Here is a 21,400-nt window from a genome sequence, read left to right on the forward strand (position 1 = left end):
GTGGGTATCACTTGTAGCCTAATCTTCTCTTTTCTTGTTTAGGTAGGCAAACAGACCTCACTGACTGAAGGCAAAGACCGCCCCATCCCACCTGCCCTTCCAGCCGCCACGGCCACTGACCCCTCCTTTACAAGGAGGTCCTGCAGCTCCCCAGTGGTGTGCGTTGGAATGGACTTCGGACCTTGGCCTCTTGGGACACAAAGGTAGCTGCTCCCCATTCCCCAGATGCCACAAGGAAGTATGGGTTGGCCAGTTTGGGGGGTGCTCCTTGGGGTGGAGACTGCCTAGGTCCTAGACTTGCTTTTCTCAGTGGTTTCTGACCTGGACAGTGGTAGTTTAAGCACCATAAGTGAAAGTGAAAAACTGTCAGATCGAGAATAGAGCCCTGACTAGGAGCAGGGCACCTGCATTTTGGCCTTGGCTTTGCCTTCGACTCACTGCTTGCTCCCCTCTGGATCTCCGGTGTCCCCACTGTAAAATAAAAAGGTTGGAATAACTCACTTTCAGGAGTCTTCCCAGTGTTTCCACAGTGTGACATTAAATGGTGCCAGCAGTGTGCAGGTAGATCAGGTGAAGCCCGTGCCTGGTCAGATGCTACTCTGAATCTAAGCCTCAGGTCATTTCTGAAACTTCATCTCAGGGAATGGTAGGTCCAGCCTTTCTGTGTGTCCAGAGGCTGCTCTGCTCTGAGCTCACGTGTGGTAGGAGCTGTCCTGGGAAGACTTGCTGGGGTTCTCTTGGGTGGTCCTTGGCCCAGGCAGGACCCTCCTTCCAGAAGAAGCTGCAGGTGCCTTTTGATCCAGGCTTGGAAATAGCCCTTTGCCTAAGGCAAATCACTTATGCCAGCAATGGGTAGTCTACGGGGCTGATACTGTTAGATATTTACCTGCAGGTATCAAATGTGGCAGTTCTGAGTGTGGGGGGTTGACACATAGCAGGTGACCCGTTGTAGATTGGTCATTATTCTTTATTCTCTTGGGATCCTGAGGGAACCAGCGTAGAGGGATTGGGTGTTCGTAAAGTTAATGGGCAAGATCTTAGGGTGGAGGTTGAAGCTGAGGCCTCTTCTCCTGCTTATGCTAGGCTGGAGTCAGCGTCCCTGGCTCACCTACCTGTGCTCTCACTCCCCCTGGTCGCCCTGGGCAGGCATGACTTGCCCCTCTCCTGTGGCCAAGCTCTGCCGCTCTGGACTTGAAACCCGCTGTGAGGAAGCAGAGGTGGGTGTCTTGGTGCCCACTGGGGTTTGATAAGTCCCCAAAGCTGCAGGGCTGCTTCATGTCAGGCCATGCCTCCTTGGGGACTAGCAGAAGCCTGGGATACAGCCCAGAGATTTGCAAATCAGATGCAAAGGTGGCTTTCGGTTGCTGTGGTTGAGCAACTGCGGCCGAGACTCTTCTTCCTGGTGTCCAGAATGCAGTCACACTCCAGGACTTGTTCCGTCGTACTTCACATATGCTGCTGTTGTCCCCTGGATGGCAATAGGGCTGTTTAGACTGCTGCGTGGGAAAGGCTGTGGGGGAGTTGGGTTGTGCTGGAGTCTCGCTTGGATTAGGCACTAGCTCTGTACTTCTTCACCCACTTCCTGGGCTCCTCTCGTCTGAGTCCCCCTCCTCTGATGGTCATGAGTCCTGGGAAGGGAGGCTCCAGTGTCTTTGAACCTCTGGGGGGGTCTCACCCTACCCTGCTGTGCACCCCGCCCATGAGCAGGCTGCCAGAGTGCCTACGGAGCCCCCTTTGAGGGGGTAATGTTTGCCTGCTATGTTCTCAGTGGTAGGCTTTTTGTTTTCTTCTTTCCCTGGGCAAAACATGCCCATTAGTTTTTCCCTTTCTGAAGTTTCCACTCGCTGTTGACTCCCAGGGGCCATGCTAGCTGTGATTTGCACCTGGTGTGGGGTATGGGCTCCACGGGTCCCCTGGGACTCCCACATCCTGGCATCACTGTCTTGGACTTGATCATGAAGCTTGGCAACTCCAAGGGCTCCAAGAGGGAATACAGTGGCCAAGTCCCTCTTCACTTACCTAGGCCTTTCCAGTGACCAGGCTTGGCTGTAGGCTGGGGTCCTCTGTGGCATGGGTGACCCGTGGTCTCAGAGGTGTCCTGCCCCACCAGTGTGGACGAGGGGGCAAGTCCGTGCTCAGGTCAAGTCTGTGGGCCTGACATGGCTCAGATTCTCCCCATTTCTGGCTCCTCTGCAGAAGATCTGGCTGCATTTATTCAACGGTTACGGAGGGTCGTGTGTCTGCCAGTGGCTCCCCGGTGGGCAAAGTGGACCAGACAGCCCCTGCTCTCGTGGAGTCTGGTAGGGGGAGGCAACAACAAACAAGCCCACAAACGTGGACAAGTGGAGAATGAGATGAGGGGCAGCAACTGGGTGGCACTTTAGGTGGGCTGGTCAGTGGAGGCCTCTTGGGAATGTGGCATTTAGCCAAGATCAAAGGACAGGAAGTGGACTGCCATCTGAAGAGCAGGCAGGAGAATATTCTAGAAAGAACTGCTAGCTTAAAGGTCCTAGGGTGGGATGAACTCAGCACCTTCAGTGACCAGAAAGAAAGGCCAAGTGGCCGGGAGGTGGACAGGGGAGGGGCCGGGATATGCAGGGACTCTTGGTAGAGAAGTTGGGATTTTATGCTTGGGTGATGGACGCCACTGGAGGGTTTGAAGCAGGGAGGTAAAATGATGTGATCTTTGTTTTAAAAAGGTGGCTGGTGCCACTCCAAACTGGGAGGCCAGAGGAGCAGCCACTGCAGCCGATGGTGTGAGAGGGCGGTGGTTGGGCCGAGGAAGAGGTGGACAGGCAGGGAGGGGACAGAGTTGCATGTGTGCTCAGAGAGTTGGCAGGACTCGCTGATGGATTGAATGGGGTGAGAGAAAGAGAGGACCCAGGATGATGCCAGCATTCTGAGCCCTCTGACGGGTGGCCCTGTGTCTTACCGTGTCTCTCAGGCCCCAAGCCCAATGGTGCCAAGAACAAGCCATGGCTTTCAGGGGGGTAGCATCCCAGGGATTAGAGGAGGAGCGCCATCTTGGAACCGTGCTGGGTGCTAAGAAAGGCTCAACAGAGTGGGTTCGCCAACTCCTGGTCAGTGTAGCGGAAGGCCGTGGAGGAAGGCCATGGCCTCCTTGTCCCCAGCCCTGTTTTCAGCAGTCAGCCTCAGAGCAGCTGGGACTTCCCAGCTGACTGTGCCCTTGGCCCTGACTCTGCACTGAAGCTACTTTTGTGCCTTCGCTCCGTGGCTTCTGTGCTGGGTCTGAGACTGGAGCTAGAAGTTCGTAGAGTTTCTCCACCTGTGGCTGTAAATGTGAACCGTGTCTCAAGGGCTGAGCTCCTGCACACCTTCCCTGTGTCACACAGAGCCTCAGTTGATCGGCTGTGAGGGCTGACAAATGAGCTTATCTAAGACCTCATTTGGTGGGGCCAGCTTAGCCTCCAGCCCCAGCTCACAGGCAGGGGTCCTAACAGTCCGTCCACACGGAAAGGTGTGAATCTCCATAGGTGACCTGACATAGGAAGCTGGGCTGCTGTCCTCTTTTCCAGGGCCTCTGGCACAAAGCTCCACTTTCCTGGGTCCTGACAGGCTTGCGTAGGCCATGCTGGGGCAGCAGTCCCAGCGTAGAGGCTGTGCCTGAGCCCCCGGACAGAACCTGTGCAGCCCCGGGCTCTGCCGTGTAGCCCACTAGCAAGCCAGAGGCCTGGCTGGCACGAGCGTGAAGCTGTCACAGCTGGCTGCTGGGCCCCAGTGCGCACTTGCCCTTGCTGGCAACATATTCCCAGCCATATGGGCCAGCTCAGCCCTTCAGGAATGCTCTGGAGGCCTGACCTCCAGGGGGGTGACAGGAAGGGCGGGCTGGTGATGTCTTGTAGTGGGTGTTGGGGGTGTCCCAAGTAGGTAGCAATATGTAGCACAGCAGCCCGGCCCTCCAGGAAGCTCTGGAGGCCTGACCTCCTGGAGCGTTACAGGAGGGAGCAGGAGGCCAGGCTGGCAGCGGCTTGGCTTGCTGAGGGTGATGGGGCTGTCCCAGGCCTACAGCTGGTGCCTCTGCCTGGCTCCGAGGAGTGTGTCAGCGAGTCTTGCTGGGTGTGTCTGTTGGCCTCAGAATGCTGGACTGGCCCCAGGGGAGGGTGTGTCTAGGGGGGTGGGCGTGTGCGTCTGTGCACGCGTGGGAGGTTTTCCTGCCCTCTGCCTGCGTGGTCTGCACTGGATCCCTGGCCCTCACTCATAACTGGACTGGACAGTCTAATGCCATCCTTCGGGGCTTTGATCTGATGTGAGGCTGGCAGCTCTAGAGCACACAGCCGGGGTGGGGGATGTGGAGGGGTGGGGTCAGGAGAGAGAGGTGCTGGCTGACGGGGAGTGGGGGCCCAAGTTCCCCACCACACTTGGGTGATGCGGCACTTTGGAGGATGAGGGGACTCCAAGGTTGCAGTCCCTTTGGGCTGGGAAGAGACATTACTGGGAGATGGTTTGGGAAGAGCTACTAATCTTTCTGGTTTCTAATCTGGGTAAGAATTCTGCCTGATGGTGCTAACACTCTGGCCAGGGCCTCCTTCCTCAGTTTCCCCTCATGCCTCTCCTGCCTTCCTAGCGGAGCCAGGAAGCCCCTGGACCCCACCAGGCACAGGTCCAAGGGGAGAGGGATTGGTAACACCTGCCCTGTCTAGAGCTACCCAGGGGGCTTCCTGTCTGGTGATGAGTTGCTCCAAAGGGCAGGACGACCCCTGGATTTGGGAGGGTGGACGCTCATGGACTAGGGGAGAAGCGCTTCTGCCCTGCCTCAGTCCCTGTGGCCGCCGAGCCCCCACAGTGCGAAGGGCCGGCATTGGAGAAGCGATGTCAGGTTTCACACACAGGAGTCTCAGTGGCTGTGAATGCGTTGTCTTCTCGTGTACACCTTTATGCTCCTCCTCCTCTGACTTCTACCAGCTTCTCCCGGCTTCTTTTATTCTGGAATCTACCCAGAGGTAGACCTGGTCCAGGCGAAAGTCCTCAGGCCCAAAGACCACCACCCCGAGGCATGAGGCAGCCCATGGGATCTTCACCTCCTGCCTTCATGGGGACCCCTGGCTAGCCGCCTGCCCTGGCCACCCACGCCATCGCTGCTTTCTCTCTGTCCCATCAGACCTGGGGTGCTCCTCACCCTCCACTCGCCCCTCGAGTTTTCTCTCCGGTTTGATTCCTTGGTCCCCCTCGGAAGCAGGAGCCTTCCCTGACCCTGATCCTTGCTGTGGTAACCAGGGGTTGGGACCCCTATGGCCAAGAGGGTGAGAGGAAGAAAGGTGTAATTAAACACTAGTTCCTTCTCCAGAAATGCTAATCAGGAAAAGCAATTAAAAGCAACTTTTTTCCCTTAGTAATCTGTGTTAAGAGCTGGTAATGAAGTTTAGGGCCGTTGTGACTCAATATTTCAGCTTCACCGACTCAAGTCAAAACAATCCAAGCCCAGGAGTTTGCCGGCAGCTGAGCTGGGCCCCGGGCAGCAGCTGTGAGTCCCACCCTGCGCTGCTCTCCGGGCAGAGTGAGTTGCAGTCCCTGCTGGAAGTGGGGGGGTCTGTGACACAGAGCCAGGTCTCCTAGGGCATCCTATAGAAGACCCTGAACTTGGAAATTCGTCTTAGTGTAAATGCTTGGGACTAGGGTACGGGTAGCACCTAGCAGAGGGGGCAGAACTGGGGAGGGGTGGGGACAAAGAGGGCCAGGGAAGAGGAGATGGCACCTGAGGAGACTCCCGGGGTGGGCTGTGGCCCAGACATTCGGGGCTCAGAGCCGGAAGAGGTGGTGATCTTAGTCTTGACCTCTGACCTCTGGTCATTCAAATTCCATCTTACTGACAGCACTGCCTACCAGCCCATGGGCACCACGCGGCAGTGAGCAGAAGAGGCACAGCTTCCCGCCCCGTGGAGCTCGCGCCTGGTGGAGGGAGACAGATGATCAGTGGGAAGAAGGAATGAAGGATGTGCTAGGCGGCCGCCCGCTGGCACGAAGGGGGAAACTGAAGCCGCTTTGGAGAATAGAATTGGCTCCGGGGTGGGCGTGGATGGTTTGTGATTTTCGATGTGGCTTCTAGGGAAGGGGTCATGGAGATGGTGACAATTGGGTGAAGACAGAAAGGAGGTGAGGGTGTGAGCCAACCTAACCAACATCTGGGGGAAGAATGTTCCCGTCAGAGGAACAGCAGGTGTGAGATCCCAGAGGCAAGAGTCCACCTGGCTTGTTGCCGGTGTGGCTGGAGCAGAGTGAGAGGCGGAGAAGCCGCGAGAGTTCAGGGGGGTCGGGGTGGGGACCCACAGGTCCTGCAGTCCTTGTTGGCTGTTGGGAGAACTCTGGCTTTTACCCCAACTGAAAGAAGCTTTTTGAAGAGTTCTGACTGACATGATCTGATTAGGCACAAGCTGTTTATTAAAAAACAAGACCCAACTGTCACGGACTCCTCCTCTCATGGGTCCCCTAAGTGCCCGAACCTCCTTCTCTTGACTGTCCATCTGGGGGCAAGGGGGTGCTGAGGGGTCTGCCTGAATGTGCCTGCCCCTGCCTCAGCCCTCTCCCCCAGTCCTCCCGGGGAGTGTTCAGAAACAGGGTCTTGTCACTTTAAGCAGGCCCCCACCTGCCTTCCCTGGCCTGCTTTATCTGAAGTCCAAGCGCATGTTGTTCCAGGACCGATCCGCTTTAGCTAATTAATAATCTGACAGGAGCCACCCAGGGGATTAGCCGTTGAGCTGAGCTCCACCAAGCCCCAGCAAATGAGCCTTGTGCTCCTTGGGGACATGGAGGTGACTTTGGAGGGTGCAGGAAGAGGGGACCCCTGCAGGTGAGCCACAGGATTGGACAGTGTAGTGGTGACCAGTGAGAGGGGAGGTGGCAGGGGAACAGTTATGACAAGAGCCTCTTGAAAGGAGTCTACTGTCCCGAGATGGGTGGGGCCCTCCAGTCTCCCTCACTGCCCCTTACATCCTGCCACAAGAAACCATCCCCACCTGCCAGGTGCTACCTGCTGATTAGCTGGGGTAGTATTGTCTGAGCTAGCAAATGAAATACAGGGCACCTAGAGAAATTTGAATTTCAGACAAACAGCACACAATTTTTAGTGTAAGTATGTTCCATGTAATGTTTCAGACATACTTATATTGAAAAACTGTTGTTTATTAGAAATTCACATTTCTCTGGGCATCTTGTGTTTCCCCTGGCAACCGTGAATGAGGAGGGCTGGGGGTGATGGGGCTCCTTCCCCAGGGCAGCCTGGACCTCCTTCGGGAAGAGGTGGCACTCTCTGGGTATCGCCTGGGGACTTTGCAAGCAGGGTGGGGTTGGGGTCACAGTGACCTCTGCTGCCATAGGACAGGAGGATGGAGGCAAAGGTCAGCCACTTGCCAGAGTTCCCAGCCTGTATTTGGGCCCATGTGGCCCCTGGATGGGTGGAGTCTAAGTTCCCTCTGGGGCATCTGTCCCCCAGGGCCACCTCCCCTAGGCGAGGCTAGTGTCCAGGAATGGTCTGGAGGCCTCCCCTGAGGGGAAGGCCTGAGTTCCTGGGGTAACTTGGGATGGATGGTCATTGCTAAGGGCATCTGTTCGGTGCCCAGGGAGAGGCGAGCAGAGCTGGCCCACTGCATGGGAGGGGCCGGGCCAAGGCAGGCATGAGGTCAGAGATGACAGCCTGCTGTATAGGGCCACCGCCATGTTCTAAGACATTTGGGCACTGAGCAGAAATACCCATCTGCTGACCGCTCCATGGCCACCCCCAGTGGGCAGCCCCATACCAGTTTCGCAGGGAGGGCGTGCCATCCTGGGAGCTGGGCTGCCTGGGATGTCACTGTGGGGGCAGGGAGGGCTGTTCTGTATCGGAAAACTCGATGGGGTCCTCACTGCTCCCTCTCATGACCCTTCTCACCCTGGCACCGTGCCCGTGGTCAGGGAGCTCAGGGCTGCCAGCTGGTGGAAGTCCAGCCTCCTGCAGCCAAGGGGCCCGATGCCAGGCGGGCACTGCCCGAGGTGGGAGCTCTCTCACTGCAGCTCTGTTCTCCAGGAGTTAACAGCATCCCGCGCCCTGGGAGGCCTCCTCTCCCCTCGCCCCGGCCGCCCTCCTCCCAGCCTTTCCCGGCACAGCCAGCCAGGAGTCTTGTGGTGGGAGCAGAAGGGGCCGGGGGTGCCGAGCTGGTGGGAACCTCTTCCGCTTCCCGAGCTCTCAGCCTCCTCCCCAGCCTGCCCGGCGGTTTGGCCCTGTTTCTCGAGCCGTCTGCTGCCCGTGTTGCCTCTGACCGACATCGTTAGCGTGGGTATTTATATTTCATTAACGACATTAAGCCCAAATGGCATTAAAAGCAAAGCTGGTGATAAATAGCTTATTAATAAACAGGGAGTGCTCCGTGCTGCCTGGCCTCTCCCAGCCCCTGTGTTAACCCTTGCTGCCCTAGATAAATACGCTTCACCCCATGCTCATCCCCCTGAAGGTGGGGCCGGAAGGGCCGGTCACTTGTCCGCCCTCTGTCGGCTGCTCTGAGGTCAGTGTGTCTCGGATACCGCGGGGGCAAGGTCTGGTTCACTCCAGCTCATGCAGCCTGACCGCCCCCCCTCACGGCCACCAATCAAATCTTTGTCACCCTCTCCTCACTAGTTTGATTCTGGGGATAAGGAATTTAAGACATGTGGCTTTTGTAGGCTGTAAGCTCGGATCTTCCCCATTCCTTTGTAGCTCTGTCTGAAGGGAGGTTCATAGGATATTTGGAATCGAGAAGAGTGATGCTTGTGAAAATGACAATGACAGTAGTAGTAGCAACAGCAGTAGCAATCCCAATCCCAGCCCACACTCCCCAAGCGCTAACCGTAAGCGATGTTGTGGCCATCACTCCACGTGTAGCGGCTCTGGAATCCTCCCGGTGACCCCAGGGGTCGTCCAGCTCAGCCTCACGTTGTAAGTGGGAAAACCAACGCCCAGAAAAGTAAAGCAGCTTCGCCAGCTGGGCTTCACATCACACAGTTGCTGGGCCCCTATCATCGTGCAGCACCCTCAGAAATGGGACTCGTGGAGGGGGCCCTCCCTGGCTCCTGGGCCTCGGACCTGCCAGGGCTTCTCAGAGCTGTAGCTCTAGCCTTTGCTGGACTCTTCTTGCCCTCGGGACCCCGCCACTCCATCGTGCAATGTCCCTGCCTGGGCAGGCATGCCTGCACACAGGATGGCTGTCTGGAGGGCACAGTTATGGACCTCGCAGGCCACCACCCCACCTAGAACTCAGAGGTGCCAACAGAGAGCACCCCAGTGAGCCTTCTGCTTCTGATTGGAGCAACTTCTATGTGGCACCCTCCTGGTGTGGGGGGACAAGCCAGGCCTTGGTTGTGTGGGGTTTTAGGTTAGTATTTCTTGGCTGTAGGGTCATCTCTTAATGCTTCCTAAAAATAGGGGTACACTAAGCCCTTGGTCCAACCTCACCCCAGCTCCATAGCTGAATCGGCTAAATGTAAGAAGAGAACTGGAACCTTTTTCAGACTTTGGCTGAGAGGCCCCACTTAGAACTCACCCCTACAAACCTGAACCAGGATTCTTGTTATCTGCCTTGTCCATTTGGGGCCGTCTGGGCCCCACCCGGCTGAAGAGGGGAAGGGGCTCTCTTGGAGTTTTGCCGCATAAAAGGGAAAGATGGAGGGAAAGTGGAAAGTGAAGCTGCCATGTGGTTCCAAGGAGAGGATGGGGTAGAGGGCACGTTGCTGAGACCATCTGGTTATGTCTGGTGAGCACTCAGGGAAGACGGAGAGCTAATTAATTAGCAGGGCTCCTGCTGCCTCTGCGGGGGCCCAGACTGCTTCTCCCAGCCCATTCCCAAGCTGGGAGGGAAGTTGGGAAGCAGCAGCCACAGGGCTCCCTGTCAGAGAGGAATTCCACTTCTCATCCTGAAGGCTGGAACCGGAGCACCCCCTCCCCAGAGAGCAATGCAAGCAGGAGGGAGCCAGCAGGGAGGCCCCACCTGGCTGCCTTGGCCATGTTGGGTCCACCTCGGAAGGTCTGATTCCCCCCAGCGCCTCCTCCTGAGAGGACCTTCCAGCTGACTCTGGCCCCGCAGGCCTTGGGCATCTCAGCAGGGCATGGCGGGTGGCTGGGAATCGGAAACATCATGGCGTGATCATTGCCACCTATGTGACACTTTAAATGCACAAGGCACATGCATTACACCAATGACCAGAGATCCCAGAGCAGGAGCAAGCAGTGGGAAGGGCCAGCCGGGCCTGCCCTACCTCAAACTGGCGGCGGGCGGGAGAGCTCTTGGGAGAGAGGGGCGAGGTGGAGAAGAGACAGGTGCTGGAGCTGTTTTTAGATATGTGGCCGTCACTTTGCAACGTTCCGCCTCATTGTCCTTCTCTGTAAAATGGGCACATATACCTTCTTTGCAGGGATGTAGTGTCTAAAATGCCTGTGACAGGACATGGGGCCTGGTAAGTACTGAAGGAGGAAGCAGTAGCTGCTGCCCTTATTACTGTTGGGCCTGCTCCTAATTTGTCACCACTAACTTCTGTTTGAGACACAGGAAAGGAAGTGGGGGAAGAATACAGTGTACACAGCAGGGCGCGTCCTGCTGCTCATGCTGGGGGCACCTTCTCCTCTACTAGGCTTAGAAGGGGAGTTAGGGGGGCCTTTGAAAGGGGAGCACATTGCACCTTACTCCCAGCAAGTGCTTGTTCTGAAACGGGACTGGGTGTGGGTGTGACAACTCTGGTCCCAGGCAGCTGCGGTGACCCATGGGAGAGCAGGATGAGGGGCTTCAGCGTGGTTGCCCCTTGCTGCCTTTGATGCCACTTGTGGTGATGTGGGGTCTCTCCCTCTCCCCTGCACGTGAACTGGGCTTCTGTTAGGGAGCCTAAGCCCACCTCACTGTCCCCCCACTCTGCAAAGCCTGGGACTGAGACTGCACATTCCCCTCATGCTCGCTGAACGCCCATCGAGATGGGTTCTACTCCAGGGCTCTTCCCCGTATGTCCGGGTGGAATGCCTCTCATCTGCCGCTGGGACCTGGCCATTGTTGGAACCTTGATGGCAACCATTGCTCTGCCGCGGTTTGGCAAGTGCTGGGACTTGGCCCTTAGTAAGGTCCCCTTGCGTGTGGGATTTGGTTGGCTATCTGTTTGTTTGAGAGGTGAGAGTGTGCAGACCCCCCGCCTTCCTCTGCGGACCCCACCTTCCCAAGGACAGCTTCCACTGTTCTTCCCAGCCCACCTTTAGTCTACGATCTCTAGTGTCTGTCTCCAAGGGCCAGAGGCCCAGCAGGGGTTTAGGGGGGTCATGGAGTGGCTGGTACCCTCTGGGATAAGGGTCTATGTGTGCTTTCCTTGCTTTAGTGGAATGGCACAGCTGATGGGGTGGCAATCACATGCCACTTGTCACTCTGAGGATTTCTGAGCACCCACTCGAGGTTAGGAGGGACCATGTGGGGCGAAGCCACAGGGTCATTTGCTTTGCCCACGTGGTCTCAGTGCTACCCAACCCTGCATGGGCCCAAGAGAACGGGCTGGGGGCTGCATCCTGGGACACAGCCCCAGGGAGCAGGAGAAGAGGGTGTGTGGGTATGTTTCCCAGTGGCCAAGGAGCCAGGCATTGCGGCTCAATGGTAGACTTTCTAGTGAGTCAAAGGCCACTCCGGATCCAAAGCTTTTTCTTTTCCTTTATCCCTCACCTCCAGGAGTCATAGAAATAGCACAACTTCCCCTCTGTGTGCTAGGATATAGGCAGGCCCTAGGAGAAGGTCTCAGGCCCAGAGCTGGCCCTTGGTTGGAGTGTGAGGTGCTGTCTTGGCTCTGTGCCTGTCCCCAATGACGGGCAGTGCCAGCCTGTTTAGTGGGCACTCCTGACGAGCTGCAGGCTAAGGGGCCATCATCGGAAGCCGCCGGACCGGGAAGGCAGAAAGGATCACATGTAATTCTCTCCTTTGGGAGCTTCTACTTTCATTTTCTTTTCGCCACTATTTTTTTTCTTGGGGTCTAATTAAAGACTTGGAGCCGTTTACAGCCTGTGGTTGGCTTTTTATTTGGATCCTTGGCAATTACCTCCTGCCCTAAAATAAGTTTCGATGGAACAGGGGTAGGATTCTTCTTTTTGGCCAAGTTCTCAGCTTTAATTTTGCCATGCGTGGCGTGTGCGTGGTGTGCGTGCGTGTGTGTGTGTGTGTGTGTGTGTGTGTGTGTGTGTGATGGAGTATAATGAGGCCTTTCCCTCCTCCCTTTTCCAAATCATGCCTCCTTGTCACTATCCTCATCTCAAGTGTCTTGTGGCCAAGGCAGAGGCCTGGACAGTGGGAACAGTATGTCCTAGGCCTCTCCCTACCTTGAGGCAGCTGTGTGACAACAGGCAGGTCACCTGTTGACTTCATCCCAGTTTCTTCACCTGTGAATGGGGCCAGTGGGCTGGGCATGCCAGAGGCTTTCCTCTGCACGGCTTTGGAGGCAGACCTCTTGCCACAGCAGAGTATGATGATCCTTGGGGTGGGAGGAAGCCACCACCAGGCCTCATTATCCCTCCTTGATCAACACACGTTGTATTAGAATGGGAGCATAGAATCGTGTTCCCAAAGCTTTTTCCCTAACCCTCTCCATGTTCCTGGCCACTGTGTGTAAGTAGGTGTGATCACCCCGCTTTATAGATAAGCACCCTATGGCCAGAGATAATTAGTGGCTTTTCTGATGTCACTTGCCGTAGAGGGGACAGAGCCTTGGAATTCAAACCCAGGTTCTCTGAGCTTCCAACATCCACACCCAGAATTGGCTACATAATTTGTGGGGCCCGATGCAAAAATGAAAATGTGGGGCCCCTTGTTCTAAAATGATTAAGAATTTCATGGCAGCGACAGCATGGCATTAAACCAAGTGGGTGCCCCTCTAGCCTGGGGCCCCGTGTGACTGTGTGGGTTGCACACCCAGAAAACTGGCCCTACCCACACCCCCTTGAGTCCCCTTCGCTTATTTGCCTCGGTTTCTCTCCACGTGGTGAAGGGCAGGGATGTTAAATGGGCCACCTGGGTTCCATGTCCCTGGCCGCTGTGGCCTCACTCCTGCAGATGGAGAAGACTCCGCATTCTCCCAATTCTTAGCCTGTCCCGCCTGACTTCTGTTTCGTAAAGAAGCACAGTGCAGGGCTTTCTGGAGTTTCCTGAGTCTCTTAGGGGCCTTCAGGCCTAATTTAGGCCACCTGAGATCTTAGGTCAGCAGTGAGGAAATAAAGGACAAAGAGAATTTGGTAAGAACTCTGTTTCCTTGGGGCGGAGGGTGCAGCTTTTGGGGATCGGTCCCCGCGGTCCCACTTAGGAGCTCTATGAGATCTCTGTTTGTCAAGCAAAGCAAGTGGTGACCTGCCAAAAATATCCGGGTCATTCTGGGCTCTGACTGCTGTGTTTGGGCTGGAAGTTCAGGTAGCCCATTCCATAGACTAATCTGGAAACTTCCTAGCTGGTTGTTAAGAACCTCAAGTAGCCATGGAATCTTAGAGGGTAATGGATAGGTTGACGCAGCGCATGGCTGGGTGTGAGTCCGAGTGTGTGCTGGGGCGCGTGTGTGCTCTGGTGAGGACATGGCTCTCCTGCGTGCCAGGCAGCTATTTAAATAAGAGCTGTCAGGATGAATGGCTCTTGCCGACTCTCCAGACAGACAGCCTTTGCCTGCCCATCTGGGACCATGTTCCCCTGTCAGTACACACCTGCCCGTGGCGCCCTTTCTCTCTTCTGCTCATGCACGCCCCACCCCCAAGAAGTGTGGGGACCAAAGTTCTGGCCCCACGATCCCACCCCCACTCCCTGCTGTGCCACCTGCTTCCCAGAAACCCCCTAAATTCTGGACCTTGGGCAAGCTTTTCAGGATAAGATGTGTCCTCAAAGCCACAGCAGCTGTTTTTATGAGGGGGGAGCAATTTCATCTAAAATCGGGGGGCAGGCTGGAGAGTACCACAGGCGTGAGGTCTGAGGCCGCTGGAGTATAGGAGGGAGAGAGTGCCCGGGTTTCCAAGGACTGATTAGATGGTATGCCAAGTGTATTAAATTTTGCAGACATTTTAACAGCAATATGCTAGATAGTTGGGTGTCCCCTGAGGCGGCTGGATTTTTTATATCCTTCACAGAAGGTCAGAACCCTCTTCTGCCTGCGTCCCCTCCCCCGTGCTCCCTGCTCCTGTCTCCCCCTCCCTTTCCTCGCCAATTTCCCTTGCTTCTTGCTCTCTGCTCTTCCGGTGCCTAAAAGACACCTCTGATCCCTCCTGCCTGCCCCCATCAGGGGATCAGGGGTCTCCAAGGCTGGAGAGGGGTACAAATAGGGAGTTTGATTTCTATTTTTTCTCCCCTTCCCTCTACTTCCCCCCATTTCAGAGACTGTCGTAAGACCTCCTCCCTCCCTCCTTATTTTTATAGAAAAAAAAGGCAGGAAAAGAATCCATCTGGCATATGAATAATTGAAATGGCTCAACTCTGTTCCTGTTGCTGCTGTTTGTTCTCCGCTCCCCCGGCCCCAGCCCATCCCCCTGAGTACGGGTCTCCACGCGGAGGGTGTGTGGGCATCCTTAGAAGGTTCTCCTTAATCTTGAGCCCTTTCTGCCTGTGAACCGATAGGTCTGAGTGGGGGGCATTTGGAGATGTGGTTTCCTTCTCACTGTCCATGGGAAGGGACAGCCAGCGTTGTGGCTACAGTCTCCCCAAATATCACTCAGACTCGAACAGTTCCCTCGGCCCTTGGGCCTCAAAGGAGAACTTCCCCGACCCTGATTTCTCCCAGGGTCCCCCGGGACTCTCTGGTTTATGCACAGACTCCTCTTGTCCCTCAGCCTCTGGCCCTCTGTCCTGAGGGCTCCCTGAGCTTCAGGGGCCATGGGGACGCCTGTCTGGGGGAGACTTGCCTTTGCAATACTCACAGCACCCTCCGCACTGCGCCCAGGGGCTGTCCCCACGCCAGCAACCGGCCAGGCCCATTGCTTGGTCCTCCGCATGCTCTCCAACCCGTTCCTCTTCCTCTCCTTCCACTCGGCATGCCATGCCCAGCTGAGGGCTTTCCCTGGGCAGGAGGATTTCGAGTTCTTCACTTCTGCATTCAGCCTTTTTGTTGGGAGCTGTGAAAGACAGACTTTTAACTTTGTTTTGTGCGACAAGTTGGGAGAAAGCAGGAGGTGGGGCGGGGCAGGGATGGGGGAGATAATGGGCGCAGGCCTGGCTGGAATGGCTGCCTGTTCACTTGCCGGGGCCTGGACCAGCTGCACACCAAGCCCCCGCGTCCCGGCCGAGGCTTCGCTGTCTCTTTAAAACCATTTAGAGGAAAAACAAAAGAACTTTAGTGCATTAATTCTAGATGAAGATGGGTCTCCAGATGACAGCCTGATCCACATTATTCCCTGCAAGACAACTTCCCCTCTCTCTTCTGCCCCTCCCACCTTCCTGCCCCTCTGCCCAGCTCTTTGTGTCCTCTCTGGGTCTCGCTTTGTGAACAGCCGACACGGGGGTTGCATGAAGCCGGACCGTGTGCTTTATGCTTGAAAAGTTAATACTTTTGTTTGTCTGTTTGGGACAGCACGTTTGAGTCATGTGTGGGGTATCGACTTGCGGCTGTGGGCCCTGTGGTTGCAAAGTGCCAGGAGCCAGTGTGCGCCTCGGGACCACCGAGTGGAGGGGTGGGCGTGGGCGTTGCCTCCAGGTGGTGAGGGGGCCCTTTCCCTGGCCCTTTCTGGGTTGGGCACACTAAGTCTCAGAAAACACCCCATAGAAAGAGGGTGTGAGCAGCACCAAAACATTCTAGATCTTTTCTAGGTTTGTTAAAAAACAAAAACAAAAACATAAAAACTGCCCAGTAAGCAAAAAATAATTCAGATGAAATTCAAATCAGGTTTGTTAATATATAGCTATATATGTATAAATATAAATATATATATAAGTCGTTTGTAAAGACTCCTACACATGTTATAAAAGCTGCAAAATGTCTGGCATTCCGGGGCCTGGTAGGAATAATTAGATATTTATATCCAATAAAACTGGTTTGATGGGGAAATCATTTCCCTCCGTGTGGATTCTCAGTTGAGGATGAGTTTCGGTGGTTGGGTTTGTTTTTTTTCTGACAATAAAAGCAGAGGTTTGGCACCAACAAATGAATTTCCCGTAAATATCGAAATCTCTTTTTTCCACCGTGAGCTCTGCTAGACGGGCCTTGTCACGCCAGCTCAGCCCGCCGTCCTCGCCCGCCTTTGCATGTTTGCTGGAGCTCTGCGTGCATGGGGCACCCTCCTGCACCCCCAGCCCGAGCTCCCAGCCCAGGGCCAGTGCTGGGACTTGCGTGCACCCTGTGTCTGCTCCCCACTTCGCCCCTCCCTCCACACCCCGCCCCAGGACAGCTGCTGGTGAGGACTTTTCTTGTGTTGGCTTTGCACTTTTCTTCTTTGAGAGGGGTCCCGCTCTCATGTTCCTTAAAGCCCAATCTAAGTAATTTTTTATTTTACAAAACACCTCCTACCCTCAATTTTCAACTTCTCCTTCTCCACTTCCTGCTTCTAGACTCTTCTCTCCCCTACTTTCCTGAGCTCTGCTTGACCGCCTTGCCTTCTGCCTTCAGGGCCTTGGCATGGTGCCGAGCAGCCCTGGGGAGGCGGTCTGCCTCAAAGCCCAGGCTTGGGGAGACCCCCCGGCCCCACCCTGTTTCTCTTCCATCTGTTACGCAGCCATGACAGATGGAGCCAGGAGGCGAAGGGGGCTGTGACCTCACTCTCCCATTATACAGATGTTGAGCTGAAGCCCCACGTGGGGCAGGTGCAGTAGTGGGAGGGGACTGGGTTGGCTTAAGGTTCTAAGCCCTTGACTTCCAGCTGGTTCTGGGAGTGGGGAAGGCACTCGGGCCTCCCTCTGCCACTTAGCCACTGTGAAACTTTGGGCAAGTGGCCTCACCTCTCTGAGCCTCACTTTTCCGACCTGGAACATAGAATTGGTTATCTTATGCTACAAGGTCGCCGAGAGGAGTGTGACAAGCTCCTAGGTTGGTGTGGGCAAGGGAGGCAGTTTCCTCATCACGTGGTGGTAGTAGGTGTTCACCCTACTACAGCACGAGGACAGCTGTGACACTGGGTTGCCGTGACACAAATGAGCACTTGTCCGTGGGCTCCACCTGCTTGGCGGGATTGCCCCCTCTCCCTGAGTGGCTGGAGGAACCTGACTGGGATCAGAGCACCTTGCGGCTTCCCAAGGGTCAGCCTCGACTAACTTTAGCCGAGAAGGAAAAGCCCGGAACGACGGAGGAGTTGGCAGAATGCGTGTGCCGCAGTCTTCAGGGTGTGACCAGGAACCAGAACCCCAGAGAGAGGCCCAGAGAAACAGAGATGAACTGCGGCGCCTTGGACACAGCCTCAGCCCCAGCTCTGTCTGGGACATTTGGGCCAACCTGTGGCTTGGGCTCTCCGGGGGCTGGTGGCCCCGTTATCTTGACAAAAGCCTTTCAGATCAAAGTTCTGAAGTCTCCTGAAGGATCTGTGGGGAGTGGCAGTGGCCAGTAAAGCCGGGGAAATGAGGAGTGGGCCCGGGGGAGGAGGGCTCTGGAAAGGGTCTGTGAATGCAGGCGGGAGCAGCGAGCTTAATTACAGAGCAGTGCGTGGAGCGCTTGAAAATACACAGCCCCGATGCGCAGCTGGGCCGTGCCCCACGCCCTTCCCTGCTCTGGTGCCCTCCTCCTCCTCACCACGGCCCTCCCATCCCGGGCCCCTGGGAGACGTCCCTCAAAGTGACACACAGAGTGGCACACGCAAGCTCCCCCTGCACCCCTTCCCAGACAGAGAGCCGGAGTGACCCACGAGCACACGCCCACCTCGCGTGCGGCTCTCCTGCAGCTGGAGGTTTCACAGCGCGCCCTGTGCCAAGGGGACCGGACCCTGGCCTGAAAGTAGAAGCCACCCTCCAAAAGACACTTGGGTGTCTTTTTTGTTGTTGTTATTGTTGCTTTTTATTCCTTCTCCCCCCCCCACCCCCTACAAAATTTTTTTTAAAAAAGCACTCAACAAGAAGCAGAGCCTGAGCTTCCTGTGACTGGCTCTCGGAGAAGCCAGTCAAATCTTCCCTTGTTGAGAACATTTTGACAGCATAAAATTGCTGCTGGAATGTGACTTTAGCGAAAAGTAAAAAAAAAAAAAAAAAATCCTTCCTTCATGCATATGGAGTTTTTTGGAAAAAAAAATGGTATTTTAATGCTTTCTATTAAATTGGGACTAAAAGTGGTGTCTTAATTTGCATGCATTAGCATATTTGCATATAGATCACTGAAATGGTGGAAGAGAGAAGAGCCTTTAAATGAAAATTCTTTTAAAGGCACAGGCCTGCCTTCCTCTCCCTCTGGGATTTGTACTTCATCTTCTCCTCCTCACCTCCACTCTACCTTTGTGTCCTCACTTCAAAGGGACAAGGGATGGGAGGTCAAGACCCTGCCTCTCCAGAGCTGGCTCAGGGAGGAGGCAAGGGGCTGGAGGAAGTAAGTCCTGGCCCTGGTGGCCCGGTGGCCCCGTGGCCCTGCAGCCTCCTAGTGCCGGTGGTACCCACCCAGCCTGTCCTGTGCAGGCTGGGGAGGAGGGGCATGTGTCCACAGCCCACAGCAGGTGGCCTCTCTGCCAGCCATCGTCCTTCCCTGGGTGGGCTCTGCCCCTCCTAGCCACCCCAGGCTATGTTGATTCTTACAAGCCTGTCACAGGCATCCATCCCGCCAGCCACTGGCCTGGGCCTTCAGCCACCTGGCACCAAAAGGCGGGGGTGGGGCAGGGTGCCCTCTGTCTTTCTGGCATCTCCCCCTCCCTACCTTCCTTACCCGGAAGGGCCAGGCTGCCATGTTGCCTTTATCACTGGGTCTCTGGTTCAGATGTCACCTCCTCAGAGGTAGCTACAGTAGCCCCACCTCTCTCCGCAGTCAGTCTCTACCACCCTCCTCGTTTTGTCAGTAGTTTGTTTCCTTGCTGGGGGTGGACTCCACTATAGCAGGGCTTTGCAGCTGTCTCCTTCGTAGCTGCACCCCCATGCTTAGCGTCGGCACATCATAGGTGTTGAGGAACTAGTTGTCAAATGAGTAAAAGGGGACCGGGACCCCTGCCAGGGCTGAGCCTGTCCCCAGTGTCACTGCCTGGCTGCACACAGTGCCCCAACCTTCCGTAGACGTCCTCAGCCTGGCAGGAGAAGGGGGGTCCAGGAATCGGTTAGGGCCTCTGGGCTGCTCTGAGGCCCTCAGAGAGTGCTTCGGTCCACTCTTGTTCGTTTGGGGGGCAAGCTGGGGCTGGGGTGGCCCGTGTGAATCTTCCCGCTCAGGGCAGTGGCAGGGGCTGATGGGGCCCACGGTCTCCTGTGGCAGCCTAAGGAGGCCCAGCTGTTCCCCACCCTCCTTCCAGGTGTGGGAATTCCCCCGGAAATTTCGGGGTGTGCAGACCAGAGCCCCTTTCTGTAACTAGGCTGTGCTTGCTGGCCAGCCCTGTGTGGTTGGTGGAGTCCTGGGGAAACCCCACCACCCTTTCTGTGTTCCAGAGGAGCAGCCAGGGAAGGCAGGTCCGGCCACTGAGCTCTGCGCCCTCCCTTGCTTCACTACTCTGGTGGGCTGGGCCTTCTGAAAGGCCCCTCCGGGCTGACGGCAGCCCTGGGCTCCATGCCCAGCCTGAGGGGGGAGGGCCCAGAAGGGTGAGGGGGACGCCCAGGGTTGGAGTGGGGCTGTGCCTCCACCGCTAATGAAAATCGGAAACCAATTGAGCAGGACAAGGTGCCCAGCCAGCAGGTTGTGGGAACGAGGGGCCTAATGGATGTGGCTGGGTGGGGGGAACGGATGCCTCATTGATCGCCCAGTGGCTATATTTATCCACCTTGGTCTGTGGCCCCAGCAGCTGGATGGTGCAGGGATAAATAAATGGCCACTGAAATATTCATGAGCTGCACATGCACATCCGTGGTCAGGGGACGGCCAAGGGCCTTCTCTTCTTCCCTCCACTCCTGTCTCTGCAGAAGCCTTTCAGGAAATTCCTCCCACCTGGGCCAGGTGATGTGTGGCACAGCCCCACTGGGCACGCAGCCCAGCCCCTGGCCCCGGGAACACCTGTGGGCCTGGGCAGCTCCCATCCAGGCGCCCTGGTCCCTGCCTGCCCCATCCCCATCGTTGCTGCCATGTCCCTGTCCCTTGGTGAGGGATTAGACACGTGGGGCCAAGGCTGTTTGCCTGCCCCTGTGTCTGCTGCTAGACCGTGTACTCGTCAAGGACAAGCCGGTGCTTCACTCGTCCCCGTATTTCCCTGGCGGTCTGGCATGGTGCCTGACACATCCTTGAGAGGGGGGCACTGCATGTGATGAGTAAAACTCAGAGGTGGGTTTGTGTCTCAGCTCTGCCCTGTCTTAGCGAGCAACTCTACTTTGCTGGACTCAGTTTCGTCATCTGCAAAATGGGGTTCATGGCAGTATTGCCAGCTTTTTAAGTGTGGGCCTGAGACTGCCCAAATCAGTGGAGTCGGTTAAGAACATGATCCTGGGCCCCATCCAGACTCACTGAGCAAGAATCTCCAAAGGAGGGGCCTGAGGACTTCATAGGGTTGAGCTTCTCAGGGATTTGCTGCCCACTGAGGTTTGGAACGGCTGGCCTATTGCCTCCTGATACCTTTGTCCAGGTGGCAAATGTTCATCCACGAGTGCGGAGTTCTTTTAGTACTTGTGATCTCCAGAACCTGAGAAACGGGCCCGGGAGCAGAAAGGAGAGAGGCAGGATCTAACGCATGTCCCAGCTGGGCATCCCGGTGAAGCTGCCCGGCTTGGGGTTCGCACAGACCGAGCTGAAGTTGTGCAGTGGTGCTGGTGCTAGGGCCCAGAAATGCCCGTCAGCGACAGGTGGGTGGGACCAGGGCGTGGGCACTCGGGGCATCGTCCACGATGTGGGCAGTCTGTTGCTGGGCAGAGTGCCCAGGAGGGCACAAACACAGTGGCCTTTGGGTTTCATCTGCCTTTAACTCTCTGCATTCTTCCCCTCCTCGAGGAGTCAGACTGCCCTGCCCCTGGGTGAGAGGGAGTGCTGTCAGGAGTGTAGTTACTTGACCAGAGCTGGCTGGAAAAACACATTTTTCAACCAGATGTGTCTGTGGCTGTCTGTGATCATAAGCTGCTGCCTCTGGGTACCCTGGGTACCTACAACTCACACCACCCCCTTGGCACAGCCCCGAGCCATGCACTGCTGGCCTGTCGGGTGGCACAGGGCCCGTCCCCTGGTAGGCAGATGTCCGTGACTCGGAAATCATTTGACCCCATTTAACTGAAGGGACCGAGGGTTAAGCCGGCCATCTGTGGCGGGTTCTCTGAGGGCTCAGGACACAGAAACAGGAGAGTCATTTGGGATGGGTGAAGGCAGAACTTCTGTTCCTGGCACTCAGCTGAGAGGCACCAGCCATCCCTCCTTCCTGCCAGCCTACCCCCTCCCCCAG

The 21,400-nt window shown here is 56.1% G+C and overlaps 1 protein-coding gene across 1 annotated transcript in view; it reads left to right on the forward strand.

Moving 5' to 3' along the window:
* The window catches only part of CASZ1 (castor zinc finger 1), a 145,750-nt gene that overhangs the window by 32,163 nt on the left and 92,187 nt on the right, over window positions 1-21,400 (forward strand). Inside the window, exon 2 of the mRNA XM_045546163.1 lies at window positions 43-203. The gene's annotated coding sequence lies outside the window, so the exon portion shown is untranslated. The remainder of the gene's footprint in view (window positions 1-42; window positions 204-21,400) is intronic.

The sequence above is a fragment of the Lemur catta genome, chromosome 3 (genome assembly GCF_020740605.2).
Source record: "Lemur catta isolate mLemCat1 chromosome 3, mLemCat1.pri, whole genome shotgun sequence".
In the NCBI taxonomy this organism is placed as follows: Eukaryota; Metazoa; Chordata; class Mammalia; order Primates; family Lemuridae; genus Lemur; species Lemur catta.